This window comes from Urocampus carinirostris, chromosome 17 (genome assembly GCF_059441175.1).
Source record: "Urocampus carinirostris isolate Australia breed hairy pipefish chromosome 17, RoL_Ucar_1.0, whole genome shotgun sequence".
NCBI classification, from domain to species: Eukaryota; Metazoa; Chordata; class Actinopteri; order Syngnathiformes; family Syngnathidae; genus Urocampus; species Urocampus carinirostris.
This window is the reverse complement of record NC_142365.1, coordinates 21,440,947-21,459,095: the sequence shown is the minus strand read 5'-3', so window position 1 is coordinate 21,459,095 and position 18,149 is coordinate 21,440,947. Positions and strand designations below refer to the sequence as shown.

Below are 18,149 nucleotides of genomic sequence, written 5' to 3'. Positions count from 1 at the left end.
CATATGCAATTATGAAATAGCAGCCTATGTTATTACTATGTTGTTACTATGTTATTACCAGGTTAAGTAGAAAGAAAAAAGAGAGAAATAAGACAGAAAGAAAGAGAAAGAAAATAAAGAGTAAGAGAGAGAAAAACAAAGAAAGAGAGAGAGAGATTGAGAGAATCAGAAGGGGGAGAGAGAGAAATAAAGATAAAAGCAGAGAGAGAAGAGATATACAAAGAGAAAAAGTAAGAGGGAACAAAGTAGAGAAAGAAATGAGAAGAGGGTAAAAAGAGAGGGAGAAAAAGAGGAAGATAAAAAGCTGAAAAAAAATAAACAAAATAAAAAAGAGGGGAGATAAAAGAGGGGAGGATAAAAAGAGAGAGAAAAATAAAGTAAGAAAGAAAGAAAAAAGAAAAAAGAAATGAAAGAAAAAAGAAAGAAAGAAGAATATTAATATTTTAATATTTGATACATAATCCCTGCGCAAATACACATTACATGGTGCCCTGTTTAGGTGTAGCATTCACCTGTCCTCTTGTGCACGACCCATAGGGAGCGAAGATGCTTCATAGGACAATGCCATACAAACAAATAAAAGCTGCCGTTAATCACAGGGGAAGAAGAAATGCAATGGCAAAGCGAAGCCACCAGAGATCAACGTCTGCGTCATTTTTAAGCAGACTTGTTGAGAATGATTGCAAGCATTTATCATCACATCACCCAAAATCCAAACACTTTTCAAGGATTCTCAAGCACCCGTACAAACTCTGTATTTATGAAAAATAGTACTAAATATATATTTTTTAATACGGTGAACATTTTAATCCAGAAAATACAGTATTTGTGTTTTTTTGTGAAATTACTTTTCTCGGTGTGAGAGTGGCAACTAACTGTTAAAGTACTCCCAACTATAATTATCGTCGGATTGTATATTCCCGCTCTGAGGCGTAAACACATTTAGCACGCCGCAGAGTTCAGCCCACGGCGTCTTTTGTTGTGCGAATATAATCACAATGCAATAAACAAATGAAGGACAAAGTCTATTACTGCGTCACTTCAAATTTGTTTTTGTTCACAACCGTAAAAAACAGCCATTCGTTTGGTTTTATTGCTCTTTTATGACCTCCCCAGTAACATGCTTTAATGGTATTATGGTATTTAAGTGAATACCCTAAATTAGGGTAAATATGCACCGAATTAAGATGTGATACAGAGTAGATATAACCAGGGTTGGGTAGGGTTACTTTAACATGACTACTTTCAATTACTTTTGGATTACTCCAATAATAAAATATGCTAATAAAAGACAAAAGAAACTAAATATGAATACAATTCTGACTCACAACACGTGGTAAGCTTTCTCTCCTGGCTTTGATCTCTTTGATCTCCGGCAAAACTAACATAAAATGCGACAGAAACAAAATTAAAATAAATCCAAGCAGCTTGCCAACATCATTTTTGCCGTTCCATGTATTCCGTTACACCCCAAGCCTGCACAAAATTTAGTAATTTATTCATATTTAGTTTATTTTGTCTTTTATTAGCATATTTGGTATTGGAGTAATCCAAAAGTATTTGAAAGTAATCAAGTTAAAGTAGCCCTACCCAACCCTGGATATAACACGGACGATTAAAAAAGCCCAGGTCTTGGGTTTATGACTGTATCCAACTATTTAATGTAATTTAATGTCCACTTAAAGGAACAGTGTGTATTATTCGACCACCAGATGTCACCATATGGTATAGCGTAACTAAGAACAAGTGCTATTTAAAGGACAAACACTGAAATTTGTTGCTCTGAATTGGATAATACTGACAAATATTTCTAAGGATAGGCAAAGGCAGATACCGTGTATCAGCCTTTTTAAGGTATCAGTATCTTTGATAGAGACCAAAACCAGTATCGACTCCTTCTTTAAAGTCCTATTGTTGTGATTAAAACATATTTCTATAAGAATATCACCAGTTTTTAAATAAAGAATATGTTATAAACTAAGAGTATGCATATGTGGAATCGGTATTGATGATCACTCAAGATTTGGGTACCGGGCAGAAACAAATGTAGTCAATTATATCCCATAACTAGCACAAACCTTTTTTTTAATTGTTCTTTAGTGACGCATATTGTGTCTGCCACGACGCAAAGTTCGTAAGCCTTTGTTTTGTGTAGTTAGTTCTAATTAACGCCAACTGGGTTACCGGTAAGACACTTGTGAGGAGATTGCATTATATATCATACCTCACTGTTGTTCTCTATTGAGCAGCGTTTACATCATTGCTGTTCTTTGATTTTTTTTTACTCTTAAAAGGACATTGAGTAATATTTAGCGCCTCCTAGAGGTACAAAACTCTAACCACTAAGGTTGTAGGGTCACCTCCCCAGTAACATGCTTTAATGGTATTATGGTATTTAAGTGAATACCCTAAATCCTCTGGTGTGGCTTGGACAAGTGGAGCCTGATGACACCCATCGCTTTCAAGGTCAATATATGTTTCCACCAGGTCTGGAACCTGAGACCTTTTGCGTGCAAGGTGAATGTGCTAACACTGCACCATGGAAACACTATGTATTTGAATACCGGGACATAAATACATGAACTATCATACCAATGTTGTTTTTTTATAAAATATCATAGGTCAATAATGTGTAGTTCTTTTACATTACGGAACTTAAGTCACCGCCATATTTGTATGTCATCTTGTTGCTTGCTGTGGTACTGGTTTTCATTCTCATTAGACAACAGTGTAACCTAGTTGTCAAATAACCAACACTGGGGCATTAAGGGCGGATTTGATTTTTGTAACCTAGGAGACTTAATTCAAAACGGGCTCAGAGGAGGGTTTTGAAAATATATTTAGAATTTGGCATTTTAAGGGTTTCTTTGTACAGTCCTCTCCTGTTCTCCTTGCAAGTTCAAAATTCATTCATGTCCTTTCTTCTTATTTTGAGTGTCTCCTCAACTATAAACTTTTCAGTTAAATTTAAGAACTTAACTTCTGTTCAAATGGACAGTGCGTTATTTGACAAATAGATGTTGCTCTACTGTGTATTTGGTACCGGTAGCCGTAAATTGTTAAGCAGACAGTGCAGATTCCTCAACCTTAAAATATTATATGCAGATTTATATGATAGTTCATGTATTTTTACTTATTATTAATTTTCTTTAATTCATGAATGCCGTTTTCTTACCACAGGGGGACACAAATTAAAACACACTATTTCTTTAATGACAACAGTATTAAACATGTTACAGGCTAATGATTCAGGGAACACAGTGGAGTCAGGGTGCATTTGCTCTAAATGACTTATGATTTGAGGCTTTTACTGCTATTTCTCTTTGGATTTTGTATAGTTTTGGTCAATGTATCTGAATGTGTGTGCCTGGTTAGGATGTCAAACTCAGTTTGTCTTGGGGGCCCGATACAGACTTGGTCAGAACCCAAAAATTAGTTTTGTTTTTCAGTACTATGCTTTTTCATTCAACATACATTTGTAGTTTACTCTACAAATTATACGTATGGATGATAATGGATCATTTATATGCACACATTTTTTCACAAACAATGGAAAACTATGATTTTCATGTTTGGCATCGAATGCGTTAACAAGTCGTTTATTTTAACAGTTGAGTAAATCACACTTTACATCCGAACCAACTCAACACAAACATACTCAAGTGAGAGCAATGAATGACAAATATGCTCGCCTCAATTGTTATACTGCTTTAAAGTAAATACAAAAGGAATACATAATATGAATTATAGCGATGAAAAGGCAATAATATTAGTTTAAACTGGGCAGCACAGCAGCTGAGTGGTAAACGCGTCCATGGCACATTTCTGAGGTCATGGGATCAAACCTTCCTGTATGGAGTTGGTATGTTCTCCCGGTGCTTGCGTGGGTTTCCTCTGGGCACTCCGCTTTCCTTCCACATTCCAAAAACATGCGTGTCAGGTTAATTGTTCGGTCCAAATTGTCCCTAGGTGCGAATGAGTGAGTGAGTTGTCTGTCTCTGTGTGCCTTGTGACAACCGGTTCAGGGTGTCCCCTGCCCACTGTCTGAAGACAGCTGTGATGGGCTCCAGCACCCCCGCAACTCTACTGAGGAGAAGCGATGCAGATAATGGATGGATGGATTAGTTAAAACTACTAGGCTGGGCCTACCGAAACTAAGAACATACTGCACAATATTGTCTTTAACATGAAAGCAGAAAGGACATCAGCACTTTTACACCTTTACTGCCCTTCACATTTTGGAAGAAGCATTTGGTTTGTGTTTATTATATACCGTAAATTCCGGACTATAAGCCGATACTTTTTTCCCAAACTTTCAACCCTGCGGCTTATTCAGTGATGCGGCCAATTTATGTAATTTTTCTAACGGCTGCCAGCGGCGCTCGAGTACAAAAGGTAAAATTGCAACTTCTTAACTTGTGCACAAATTAAATTATCGTAGACATATTCTCATCATGCAAATTGCAAAAAGAAAGGCACACGACGCAACTTTCAAGCTAAACGCAATCGAGCAATCCGATATAGAAGGAATCAGAGCTACCGCACGTAAACTTTACTTTGCGAGCGTGACAATAGCGTGTTTTCGAATAAGGGAGCGTGGGATGACGTCTATATGGCAAAGTCTTTTTCTCATACTGAAGGAAGACGACTTTGATACACATCAGTTATAAAGAGGAAGATGAGGATGGTTTACCGTGCTTACTAGAAGTACGGTACATTTTCTTAACAGAGCTGTGTACTGAGTTGCGAGCGTGTTGCTAGTAGCGTTTTGCTACCCTTCACAGGCACGCTTTGGGATGAAAGTTATAATATTATTATCAAAGCTTTGAAAACTTTCTCGATGTACTGTCTTTCTTTGTAAATATGTGTAACCATGTATAATATGTATTTGCAACTGTACATTTTTGTAATGTATTTATTTTAGAAACTTATTCTGATGTTTTGCCCGTGCAAATGAGAAAGAAGGGGCGGGGCAAACACGGGCTGACGGGAAGTGGAGTAAAGGATAGACGTGTTTGTGGACGCGGCCGACAATAGTGGATATATATTTTTCCCACCCTTACCTTTGGAAATATACACTTTTTTCCTTGGATTACTTTCAATGGGCACCCGGACTCTGCAGCTCTGCATCAAACCTTAAGTACCGGTATAATTTTCCATTCACTTGCCGGCTGTGATTTTTGGACTGTGTCGGGTATGGGTTAATTTTGTGTTGCATTTTTTCAATGTGGGCGCATGGGGCTAATATACAGGTGCGGCTTGTGTATGTACAAAATCGGTTTTGCTTCTGAAATGTGGTGGGTGCGGCTCATAATCAGGTGCGCTCTATAGTCCGGAATTTACGGTACGTGTTTATTACACACTCAGAAGGCTGGATTAAATCATCCAACGGCCCGGATTTGGCCCGCAGACCATTTGTTTGACATATCTGTTATACACTGATCTATTTTTGCAGGATATGTCTTCTACGGAGGATTATAGCGCGCATGCCTGCATTTGAGATGTTTGACGTTTCAGGGAAACGTAAACAAAGGAAGTACGTAGAATGACTCTAAAGACGAAACGGCATCCCCCTTCCTCCCTACTTAAGGTAGATCAGTGTCAAGATTGTAACCTACATTACAGAGGAACAGTGCAGGGATTTGACGCGCTGGTAGACGATGAGCCCAAGGCTCCGTCTCTCTACGACACGGCTTGTTATTTGCCGACAATTCCATTTTCATCGCCATCAATATGATTGGATTGTTTTGGAAGTGACATTTAGCCTATCGGGGTTTCAGCCAAGGCTCCGGGTGAGAAGTAAAACCTTTCTAGAACATTTAAGGTCACAGATGAGTAATTAGTGGATCTACAGTACCTCTAAAAAGAATCAAGGGGATATAGGGTTCTGTCTCGGGGAAAAGACTCATTTTCACTGATTCCCTGCAATTGCTTGATGCTGTGTCGCCGGAGGGAAGGAAAGTTATATGATTGGATTGTTGTTCCATTTTGTAGAACCGCTGGATGACGAGTCCTTGAATGTAGCGTTATGAACGAGTTGACATTTTCGCTTATCCAGGAAAATGTTCGCGACCGTAGCAATTGTTTTTAGGGCCATTTCATGCTTTTTTTTTGATACACTGACGCTGCCACAAAAAATAAATAAATAAATACAACCGGCGGAATGTGTTGCCATGAAACTGGGATATTGTTATTTTTGAAATGGAACCTCTGAGTGACATTTGAGAGCGGTGATTCACACCATCAAGCAGAAGCCTGCACAGTTTTGAGTTTTCATTGTATTTGAACTCATGTAAAAACCTTCGCCGCTCATTAATACAGCAGATGCTTGAAACAAGAACCACTTTCAACTACTTTATAGCGTTTGTTACTAAAATCAGGACTCTAAAACTCTATTACGGAGACTTGGCCGCCCTTTTTATGTTCTCACTGTAACACTCATACAGGGGTCACAGAGCTATTTGAAACTGAGAGCTTCTGTTTTGTTACTGATTAGTGATCTTGTATTCATTTCTGAAATAAATCACGTCAAATAACAACTCTCATCAGATTATTCAGGGAAGGAGCCCCACAGAAAAGGTTTTTAATCTCCGCATCCTGTGAGAAGTTTCAACAACACCGGAGAAACATCCATCACGTCTTTGTGGATTTCAAGAATGCATTTGACAGAGTATGGCAAGCTGCCTTGTGGTACACCATGCGGAAGTACATTGGCCAGAAACCAGTTCAGTCCATTGAACAGCTGTATGCCACCATACGGTACCATTGAAGTAAGGTTTCCAGGGAAGCGTGAGACAAGGCAGCATTCTCTCTCCACCTTTATTCAACATTTTCTTGGAAAGGATCATGATCGAAGACCTGGGTCATCATAAGGGTACAGTCAGCATTGGGGGACATAACGTCACTAACCTCTGTTTTGCCGATGATATTGCAGGACTGGCAGAAGAACAACAATTAACTCAGGCATCTGGTCAATCAAATGGACAAAGCATTAACGCAGTATGAGATGGAAAAAAAAAACAAAAGTAATGATAAACAAACCCCAAGATAACGCCACAAACATCACCATCAACCATCAAGAACTCAAACCTGTCACCAAAATTAATTATCTTGGAACAGTTATATCAGAAGATGGGTCAGAACCCCTGGCTAGAAATCACAGCCAGGATTAAATAAACCACAACCATACTTGCCAGACTTAAACCCATCTGGAAAGACAAGAACCTAGCATTAAAATCAAAGATCAGAATCATGCAAGCGCTGGTCACTTCCACCTTCTTCTATTGTGAGACATGGACCCTCCCAGAAAAGCAAGAAAGAAAAATCAGGGCCTAAAGCTAGAGGAAACCTCTAGGCATCAACTAAATAGCTGTATGACAAACGAAACAGAGTGCAACACCATCAGACGACACAATCGACTATACAAAAAACTCTTGTCAACTGTGCGCAGAAGGAAAATTCACTGGTATGGTCTTGTCACAAAATCATCACGACTGGCCAAAATCATTCTCGAGGGTACGGTCCAAGGGGACAGAGGAAGAGGAAGACATCAAGGAATGGACTAGTGCCCACTTGGCAACGACCCAAACTCAGGCCAGGATTTGTCAGCAGTGGAGAAAGCTGTCCAGAGTTGCATCCTCAGATGACCAAGGCAGTTAAGGGATCTGTAAACCGTGAATCATGTTACTACTAGTTAAGTCATAGTTCTTTGTATAGCCCTTAATCACAAGGAGTCTCAAAGGGCTGTACAGACTAAAGGCTATTATTGCACCATCCCCTGATCTAAATCCTAAAACCTTTTTTTTTGCTAGTTCTTTTGGTTCGACTGACTCAAAAGAGACGACTCTTTCGGCTCTTCAGATTTTTTTGTCGCCTCGAGCCATATACAGTGTCCCTTTAATAAACTGGCAATCTTTTTTAAATCATTCCTATTCACATTTTAAAATTTTCTACGAATTATCAATGACGCATCACTAGTAAGCCATGTTCTGAAGCTATTCAGGTGTTCTTTAGGGGTTCCGTGTTGGTGACCTCGCTAGTAGTCGCCTTAGCAACAAGCCTCTTAATATCGGCCCGACTTTAGATAGAGTTACTCGTTTGCCTTTGTTAGGAAAGAAAAACAAGAAACAAAAATAGCATGAAGGGCACTGTAATTATTGATTTTTATCAAATAATAGATGCTATTAATACACCTAAGAGACTGTTTTGATATGCTAAAAAGAAAATATGTCTCCTATCATGGGCATCACTGTAAGTAAAGGAAGACATTGAGCTCATATTTATTACCTTGTACTGAAGTTTTTTTTAAAACATTGCCTAAATATAGGCAAATGGAGATGAAGTAAAAACGCTACAGAGCAAATCTGACCGGCACGGTGAGTCCTCTAATGACCCCGCATAGCAACTGCTGTAACACAGTGCTGTTGATTTATAATGTTTCCAAGTGGGGCATATGAATACAATAGAAGATTGTGGCCAAAAGTGAGACTCGAAAACCTCAAAGGTTTTATCTGCTGAAAAAGATGAATTACTCTATTGTGATAAGAAGCTTGTGACCCTTTGCTGTCACCCAGATAGCTTGGATGCATCTATAATACCTTTTCTGTACAATATACTTCCTATATACAGGATAAATGACCTAAATGTAAAAAAAACCACGAATTTGGACAACATCGACCATGTTTTCCAGACTCCCTTGTTGTTTTTAGTGTAGTAGATGACGCTAGATTTAGGCGGAAAATAATTGATTTCGCAGTTTAGAAGACAACATTAGCTTTCAACGTGGAATAAATCGGGGCTAGTTTTTGGCGTAGAAAACACTACGCTAATTTTGGTGTAGAAGAAGAAGCACTTTATTTGGGAGTGAAAACACTAGTTGTGTAGATCAAAGGCAATACTTGTTTTTAGGTTTATAGATGATGCTTGTTTGAATGTTTCCACCTGGTCTTTAACAAGGGACCTTTCGCGTGTTAGGCGTATGTGCTAACCACTGCTCCACAGAAACATAGAGGACTAAGTACATGGAAGAAATATTAAGTACTGTTTAATTCTGTTTGACTCTGAAAATGCTGATCTACTAGTTATCCCAAGAGCCAAGGAGAGAACCGTAGGTTCGGGAGCATTCTCCATTCGGGCCCCAATGTTGTGGAATGCTCTGCCCCCTTAGATTTGATCTGCAACCTCAGTGAAACTGTTTAAATCTAGGCTTAAAACACAGTTCTAGTCTATAGCTTATGAATGACCTATAATTCCTGTTGATGATATCTGTGTAATGTTTGGTATTGCAAAATCCATTGCAGCATCATCACCCTGGAAGGGGGATTACCACATGGGCAGTCCCTTCTCAAGGTCTCTTCATTTTCCTCATGTTGAGGTTTTTGAGTTTTTCCTTGCCCTCATGTAGGTTTTGGATCAGGGGATGGTGTCATAATATTCTGTAGTTTGCAATATTCAGTGCTGTGTGCAGCCCTTTGAGACTCTTGTGATTCAGGGCTATGCAAATAAACATGACCTGACTTGACTTGACTTAAAAGACAACATGGACTAAGACAACATTAGTTTTGGGTATAAAAGATTTTAGCATAAAGGACATGTTTTTGTGTGTAGAAGACAACAGTACTTGTTTTTTTGCGTACAAGAAAACACTGGATGTCTAAATGAAAGATAACACTTGCTTCAAAGCTGACGCTAGATTTTGGCTTCGAAGACAATGCTGTTTTCAAACAAAAAAATTTGAAGTTTGTGGACAACAGCACTAACTTTCAACATGGAATAAGATAACGCTGATGTTTGGTGTAGACGATGCTGCAAGATTTCAGCGTAGAAGAAAACAGCAATTTTTGGTGTAGAAGACAATGGCGCTAGTTTTATTGTAGAACAAAACACTGGTTGTCTACATCCAAGACAACACTTTCTTCTAGCTTCAAAGATGATGCTACTTTTTTGGTTTCTAAGATGATGCCTGTTTAGTGCGCAAAATATGAAATTGGTGGAAGACAGCACTTCATTTCAACGTGGAAAAATAAAACGCAACTTCATATAAACATGGGGTCGGGAACCTTTTTGACTCAAAGAGCCATAGAAGCAAACTATTTAGATTTATTGGGGGGCAAAGAGCCACACCATATATTTTCAGACAAAATTCAAGAAAACTGCAAAACCCACTCTTCAGACAAAAGCTTATTCTTCAGAATATTTTACATGATTGTGTGACATATGATGTTTTGATAAAATCTATGAATTAACAATAATGCCAAGGCCTGTGCCCCAAATGAATACACCACTTAAAATTTGTCTCCCTCCCGCAGCTATGTCAGACTGTTGAGACTCAGTTTGAAATAATGGTTTAAAGGGTTCCTGCAAAGTTTGTTGGTAAAAATGTCACAAAATTCTGCAAACAAGGTTTCGGACGTATTATCCTTCAGCGCAGACGGCGCAGGGCGAGAGACAGGAGAGAGTGCATGTGGTCTTTGCATAGCTTCACCCATCCCTACCGCTCACGCAAATTGTTTTGGGTGCTCTGCAGGCGTTTTGGCGTATTTAGTTTATTCTGTGGATTTTCATCCAAAGATGTCTCAACAATGAACATGGATGATTTAATCAGCTTAAAGGATTTCTTAGTACTGTACAGCCAAAACGAGTTTTTGGGTGTGACACCTTGGCTGTAAACTGTAGTTAAAATGTGCCCTATATAGAGTAAGAGTAGAATCCCTATTCTCAGTGTTGGTTTGATTCGTTCACGCAAATTTGGAACAACAGAGGAAATTTGCATGAAATCAATTTTGTCTCCAAGCCATACATACTCACGAAAAGAGCCGTATATGGCTCATTAGCCATAGGTGTCCGACCTCTGGTGCAGACAATGCTGCAAGATTTTAGCATAGAAGACAACACTTATTTTTGGTGGAGAAGACAATAGCGCTAGTTTTATTGTAGAACCAAAAATTAATTGTCTACATCAAAGACGACACTAGTGTTTTGAGCGTAAACTATTAAGAACAAAGTAGAAAACACTGTGTGTAGTTTTGGGTGTAAAAGACACTGGCACTAGTTTTTAAGAGACAACACTTGCCTTTAGCTTCAAAGACGACACTAGCTTTTGCTTTAAATACGATGCTTGTTTTAAATGTGTAAAATATTAAAAAATTAAAATTGCCTTTATTTTTATTTACATAAGAATGCGAATTACATTTCCTTTGCAACCCAGGTTTACAATGTTGATAGTAAAAGTTTAATAATAATAATAATTTCCTTGTATTGTCATTCTGTGTAACAATGTACACAGAACGAAATGTCGATTGCACCTGACCCGTTGTAGCGAGCCGATGCAGCCGCAGCCAACAGAGGGCGCCGCCGACCACTTTTTAAGTCTTAGGAATGACTCGGCCGGGGCGCGAACCAACGACCTCCCAGTCTCAAAGCGGGCGCCTTACCATCTAGGCTACTGAGCTGGTTAAACTAGGATACAGTGAAAACTAAATTAAATATGAATATAGGAAAAGGAAAATACTATGTCCATATCTTCTGTGTGGCACATATATATTAAAGTGTAGAACAAAACACTGCTTGTCTACATCAAAGATGATTCTTGTTTTTAGCTTCAATGACAGCACTAGTTCTTTGCTTTAAAGAGAATGCTAATTTTGAGCGTAATAGATTAAGTATGTAGAAGACAACACTAACCTGTAGCTTGGATTAAAACAACGCTAGGTTTTGGCGTTCAACACAGAGGCTCTAGTTTTATTGTAGAACAAAACACTGCTTGTCTACATCAAAGACGATACTTGTTTTTAGCTTCAATGACAGCACTAGATAGATAGATAGGTAGATAGATAGATAGATAGATAGATAGATAGATAGATAGATAGATAGATAGATAGAGAGAGAGAGAGAGAGAGAGAGAGAGAGAGATAGAGATAGATAGATAGATAGATAGATAGATAGAGAGAGAGAGAGAGAGAGAGAGAGAGAGAGAGAGAGAGATATAGAGATAGATAGATAGATAGATAGATAGATAGATAGATAGATAGATAGATAGATAGATAGATAGATAGATAGATAGATAGATAGATAGATAGATAGATAGATAGATAGATAGATAGATAGATAGATAGATAGATAGATACTTTATTCATCCCCGCAGGGAAATTCACATTTCCAGCAGCATCCCTTCGCTGAGAACAATACAATAATAAAGCAAAAGGAATACAATATACAAATACCCAATGTGACGTGCTAATAACCACTGTAGCGTGTTGTATAGAGTATTTAAATAGTGCTACATAAAATACACACTGCAATAAAAGTACGGTAATATGCAATGTAGAGGTGTGGTTTATTGTGGGCCTTTACTCCGCCGGGTGGAGTTAAAGAGCCTCATGGCATGAGGAAGAAAAGATCTCTTCAGTCTGTCCGCGGTACAAGGCAGTGGCAGCAGTCTGTCGCTGAAGCTGCTCTTCTGTCTGGAGATAATGCTGTGTAATGGATGTGATGAATTGTCCATGATTGACCGCAGCTTTTTTGAGTGCCCAACTAGTTATTGGCTTTAAAGACAATGCTAATTTTGAGCGTAAAAGATTAATTATGTGGGCAGCACGGCGGCGCAGTGGTTAGTGCGTGTGCGGCACAGTTCTAAGATCTTGGGAACCTCCTGTGTGGGTTCAAATACAGCTACCGGACTTACTGTGCGGAGTTTGTATGTTCTCCCCGTGCTTGCGTGGGTTTCCTCCGGGCACTCCGGTTTCCTCCCACATTCCAAAGACATGCATTTCAGGTGGATTGCCAAAGCTATCCTTTAGCTTGGATTAAGACAACGCTAGTTTTTGGCGTTTAAGACAAGGGCTCTAGTTTAATTGTAGAACAAAACACCGCTTGTCTACATCAAAGACGATACTTGTTTTTAGCTTCAATGACAGCACTAGTTCTTGGGTTTAAAGAGAATGCTAATTTTGAGCGTAATAGATTAAGTATGTAGAAGACAACTCTATCCTGTAGCTTGGATTAAGACAACGCTAGTTTTTGGGGTTCAAGACAAGGGCTCTAGTTTTATTGTAGATCAAAACATTGGTTGTATACATCAAAGACAACTCTTGTTTTCAGCGTAAAAAATAATGGTGTTTTTGGGTGTAGAAAACAGTTTTTGGCCTCAAGGATGAAGCTTCAAACAAGCCTGTGTTGAAGCGTGGAAAAAGAAAGCTAGTTTTTAGCGTGGAGCTGTTTTTCGGTATAGAAGATGCAAGTTTTTCATTCAGAAAACATCCCACAAAAGACTATGCTAATTCACTGACATGGAAGATCATGCTAGTTTTCTGTGCAAAATGCAGAAAACTGGGATGTTTTGTCATATTTGAATCACTAAAACGAATGACACGCTACCGCAATATTAATTTTTCATCTTCCACATACTACTCGTGCATGTACAAGAATATGCATGGAGAATCTTTGCGCTTAAGGTGCCGTGCACTAGGGATGGGCGATACTTGGAGTTTTCATATCCATACTATCTGAGTGAAAAGAGGGTGGTATTGATCGATAATGATCCCATACTTTTTACTTGGAAATGTCATGACCAGTGAATAATTGATGCCCTTTGCGTTACTTTATACTCATGGTAAGGTCTTTAGGCACTAACAATGTTTTATATTTTATGAAATAACTAATTAACTCTGTGTGTGTGTGTGTGTGTGTGTGTGTGTGTGTGTGTGTGTGTGTGTGTGTATAGCACGGCATCGCAGTGGTTTGCGCGTGTGCGGCACAGTTCTGAGGTCATGAGATCGAACCTTTCTGTGTGGAGTTTGCATGTTCTCCCTGTGCTTGCATGGGTTTCCTCTGGGCACTCAAGTTTCCTCCCACATTCCAAAAAAATGCATTTCAGGTTAATTGGCTGGTCCAAATTGTCCCAGGGTGTGAATGAGCAAGTGAGTTGTCTGTCTCCGTGTGCCCTGCGACTGGCTGGCAACCGGTTCAGGGTGTCCCCTGCCCACTGCCCGAAGATAGATGGGTAGGTTTCAGCACCCCCACGACCCTACTGAGGCTAAGCGGTGCAGATAATGGATGGATGGATGGATGGATATGTATATAGTGAAAGAAACTCATAGGTGCATTTCCACTATGAGAGAGATAGACTAAAAAGAAAAATAGAGAAATCACAATGCATGATTGACAATTGCTCCGTAGCCCTTTCCAGCCTTGTGGAGGTGTACAATGTTTTCTCTGGTGTCTTTGGAGAGCTTTTGGTGCTCGCCATGTTAATAGTTAAAGTTTTACTGATTGTATGAGGTGGACAGGTGTCTTTATGCAGCTAACAACCTCAAAAAGGTGCATCTGATTCAGGATGATACATTGAGTGCAGGTGGACTTCTAATGGGCGGACTAAGAGGTCTTTCAGGGTCAGAAATCAGGATGATACACAGATGTTCAAAAACCTTTTTGAAGCTGTATCGCACATATAAATTGTTAAAAATACATGCATTATGATTTCTGGATTTTTCTTTTTAGTCTATCTCTCTCACAGTGGACATGCACCTAAGATGGAAATTTCAGACCCCTCCATGATTTCTAAGTGGGAGAAATAGAAAATTAGCAGGGTGTTTAAATACTTATTTTATTGGTATGAGGAACCAAAGCCGAAGTAAGCCCGAAGCTGCACTCAGACTAGAAGTTACGCTTAGGATTTATTTCGTCCTCAAATCAAGTGTGCACTTCGGTGCCATAATGCACGCGGCTTCGAGGTGCAACGCCGAAGTGTGTTACTCAAGTAAAACTTACCTCAAAATAATATTACTTAAGTAGAAGTAAAAGGTAGTTCTCCAAATAATTACTTGAGAAAAAATAGGTACGCCGAACAGAGTGCATGCTGTGCAGATCTTCCACAACGAAAAATAAAAAAACGCTTGAGAAAAGCCTGGCTGGCCCCAATTAATGATTGACATTTTCGGGCCAGGTTCGGGCCCAGCCGATTATCTTACCTCTACTGTGCATTAATATATTAATGTATTTTCTTCTATACAGACGCTCCCTTACTTAGGACCATTCGACTTACGAAAAACGGTAGATACGAACATTTTTTTGGGATGTCGAAAAATACAGGAGATTACTGTAGTGCTTCTTTCTGCCGCTACCGGCGTGTGGCGCTGTGAGAGCTCACCCAGCATCCACCCCGAAGAAGAAATGCGCTTCCTCTTCCTTGTTCGTGTGTAAACATTCTATACTGTATCTGCAGCGCGCTAAGAACTTTTTTATTGCTTAATATCTCGTGCATCCATTCAATTGGTGTGAAGTATAAAGAGGAGGCGAGTCGTTTCATTTGAAAGTGGAATAAGAAAGCTTGATCCGGTTGAGAAAATGGTTGGATCACTTTTTTTTCTGCCACTTTTTACCACGAGGAGGACCTCTAGAAGCTCATCTTCTAAAAGTAAGTTAAAATTAACTTTATTTATTGTGATAAAGCATATCATTTTATTAAACGTTTATTTTTCAGTTTCAAACATACTTATATAAACCTTAAACATAAAAAATATAGCACTCAAGCAACTTACGAACAAATTTAACTTAAGAACAATCGTCTTGTGAGTAAGTAGGGCAGCGTCTGTACTCTTAATGTCATGGATGCCATGGCGCCCAATTGGATCCACCCATGTGTGTCAAGGTTGCCGTGGGGCCCAATTGTCCCTGCCCATGAGTGTCACGGTTGCCATGGTGCCCAATTGGCCCCGCCCTGTGTGGTGCCAGCTGCGGCTCGTTGAGAGATTGACTTTCTGTTTACATAAAGCTCAGGGCTCTCTTACTTCAGGGTCAGCCCGTCAGACAAATTTCTGCCCCACAAGATGTGGGATCTGACTCTGTCCTGTTTTCCTATGATATCACCAGTCCGGTATTGTTCCCGTTTATTGTTGTCCTGTTTAATTTCGGGTTCCAGTTTAGTTTCCGTCTGATTATGTCCTGTTTATTATTTTCCCCAGTTTTCGTTCCCGTCTAGTTTCTCCTGTTAATTTGCGATATCCTAATCTGTTATCTATCCTGTCTGTCACTTCCTGTCCGGTATCGACCCCATCTGTCCGATATCAACTCGGGCAATTGGAATTGGTCTCGTCGGTCTCTGGCTTCCGGTCTTTCCACGCCAGACCAGCTACCTAACGTGCATGACTACCCATTTCCCATAAAACAAAGGCTTGTATGAGAACGTTACACGATTGGGTCCTGTTTCTGTTCTGGTTCTGACACTTAAATGTCTGCTAGTTGCCCATTCTGTCTGTACAAAGTATGAACTCTCATCTAACTATGCAGTGTAGATTCCTGAAAAATAGGATATTCTGTGATGGTTGTAAATGAAATCAAGTGGTCAGAGAACAGATTTTTACATTAGCAGCAAAATACCCCTTAAAGAAATTATAAAAAAATCTTCTCCAAAGGACTTATTGGAGCAACTCAATTGCTGTCATTATCTATTGGAAAAATACTTGTGTAAAATTTGACTTTGACAACTCTTAACAGCCAACGCCACTTTGTGCGGACATCTCGCGAGACCGAAGATCTCCGAACTTCAATAATCCGGTTGCATAATATAAACGTTGTGCCGGCTTCGAGCTGAAGTTCAAAAAAGGAAAAGAAAAGCTCTTAGCCCAAGGCGGTCAATTATAGCTGCATGATCAAGTATGTCAAATTCTGCGTAACGTCCGTAGACGACAAATTAAAAAAGAAAAGATCTAAATGAATCTGTTTCAACTGCTTTTCGAGGCGCTCACCCAGGGTCTCCTTACGACCATTTAATTTCACAAAGGAAAATGATGAAAACAAAAAACGATTTTCTACCTCCATTATTGTCCAAGAGTGTGTGGAAGATATGCAAGGTCATCCACTTTGATGGTTATATACATAAAAGATCAGTTTCATTTTGTGATGTACCGTTAGGTTCGTGTCTGGTGAAGCACAGTCAGATTTACAGATAAATGAAACAACATCTTAGCATAGCTTCAGCTAGTATAGCTTCAGCTAGCATCGCTTTGGCTAGCATAGCTTTGGCTAGCATAGCTTCGGCTAACGTAGGTTCAGCCTCGCACGCACCGAAACCGGCTATACATATAACTTCACTGCGCTAACAAGTATTTCTGCACAAGTATTTTGTTGTATATCCATAGTAGTATTTTGTACTTTTGTAGTATGTATGTAGCATTTCTATATAGATATTTTGTAGTCTATCTTTGGTGTTTTGGTAAGATTACTGAAGTAGTATTTTTTTGTAGTATTTCTGTCATAATATTTCTGTAATAGTATTTTTGTATTATAGTATTACTGTAGTGATATTTTTGTAGAATTACTTGAGCATTTTTGTAATAATACTGTGGATTTATTTTTGTAGAATTTCTGTCGTAATATACATGTATTGGTATTTTTTATTATAGTATTACTGTAGTATTATTTTTGTATTATTTCTTCCGTGTTTGTATTATTTGCGTCATAATATTTCTTTAGTAGTGTTTTTGTATAGTATGACTGTAGTGATATTTTTTAAGCGTTTCCATAGCAGTATTTTTGTATTATTTCTGTAATATTACTGTAGTATTTCCAATGCAATATTTGTGTAGCATTTCATGAGCATTTTTGTAATATTACTGTGGTTTTATTTTTGTAGAATTTCTATCGGGATATTAATGTGTTGATATTTTGGTCCTAAAGTATTTCTGTAGTATTTCTGTGATAATATTTTTGTAGCATTTCTTGAGCATTTTTGTAATATTACTGTCGTTTTATTTTTGTAGTATTTCTGTTGGAAAATTTATGTATTGGTAGTTTTGTACAATAGAATTACTGTAGTAGTATTTTTGCGGTATTTAAACCGGATTTTTTTCTTATTTCAGAACAGAAGCAAAATTATTTATAAGGTCCCTATTTTTAAGTCCTTATTTTAATTTAGTAATAATTTTGAAGCATTTGTATAGTGGGCACGATGAAAAAGCCTTATGGATGCCCACCCCAGATATAAACCGGCATGGAAATGTGAAAATTCAGCGACTTTAAAAAAGAAAATCCCCACATTTCTAAGTTAAATGAGAAAGAACTATAACACTAAATAAAAATACCGATCTTATACATTTTTAAATTTTATTATTAGGACAAGTGAGGCAAAGTGTTAACTGCCTCCCCTGACTACA

General features: G+C 38.6%; 1 protein-coding gene across 2 annotated transcripts in view; it reads right to left on the bottom strand.

Annotated features, from left to right (window-relative positions):
* Positions 1-18,149, bottom strand: part of gabra3 (gamma-aminobutyric acid type A receptor subunit alpha3) — a 160,193-nt gene that overhangs the window by 53,329 nt on the left and 88,715 nt on the right. The gene's annotated exons all lie outside the window — the stretch shown is intronic.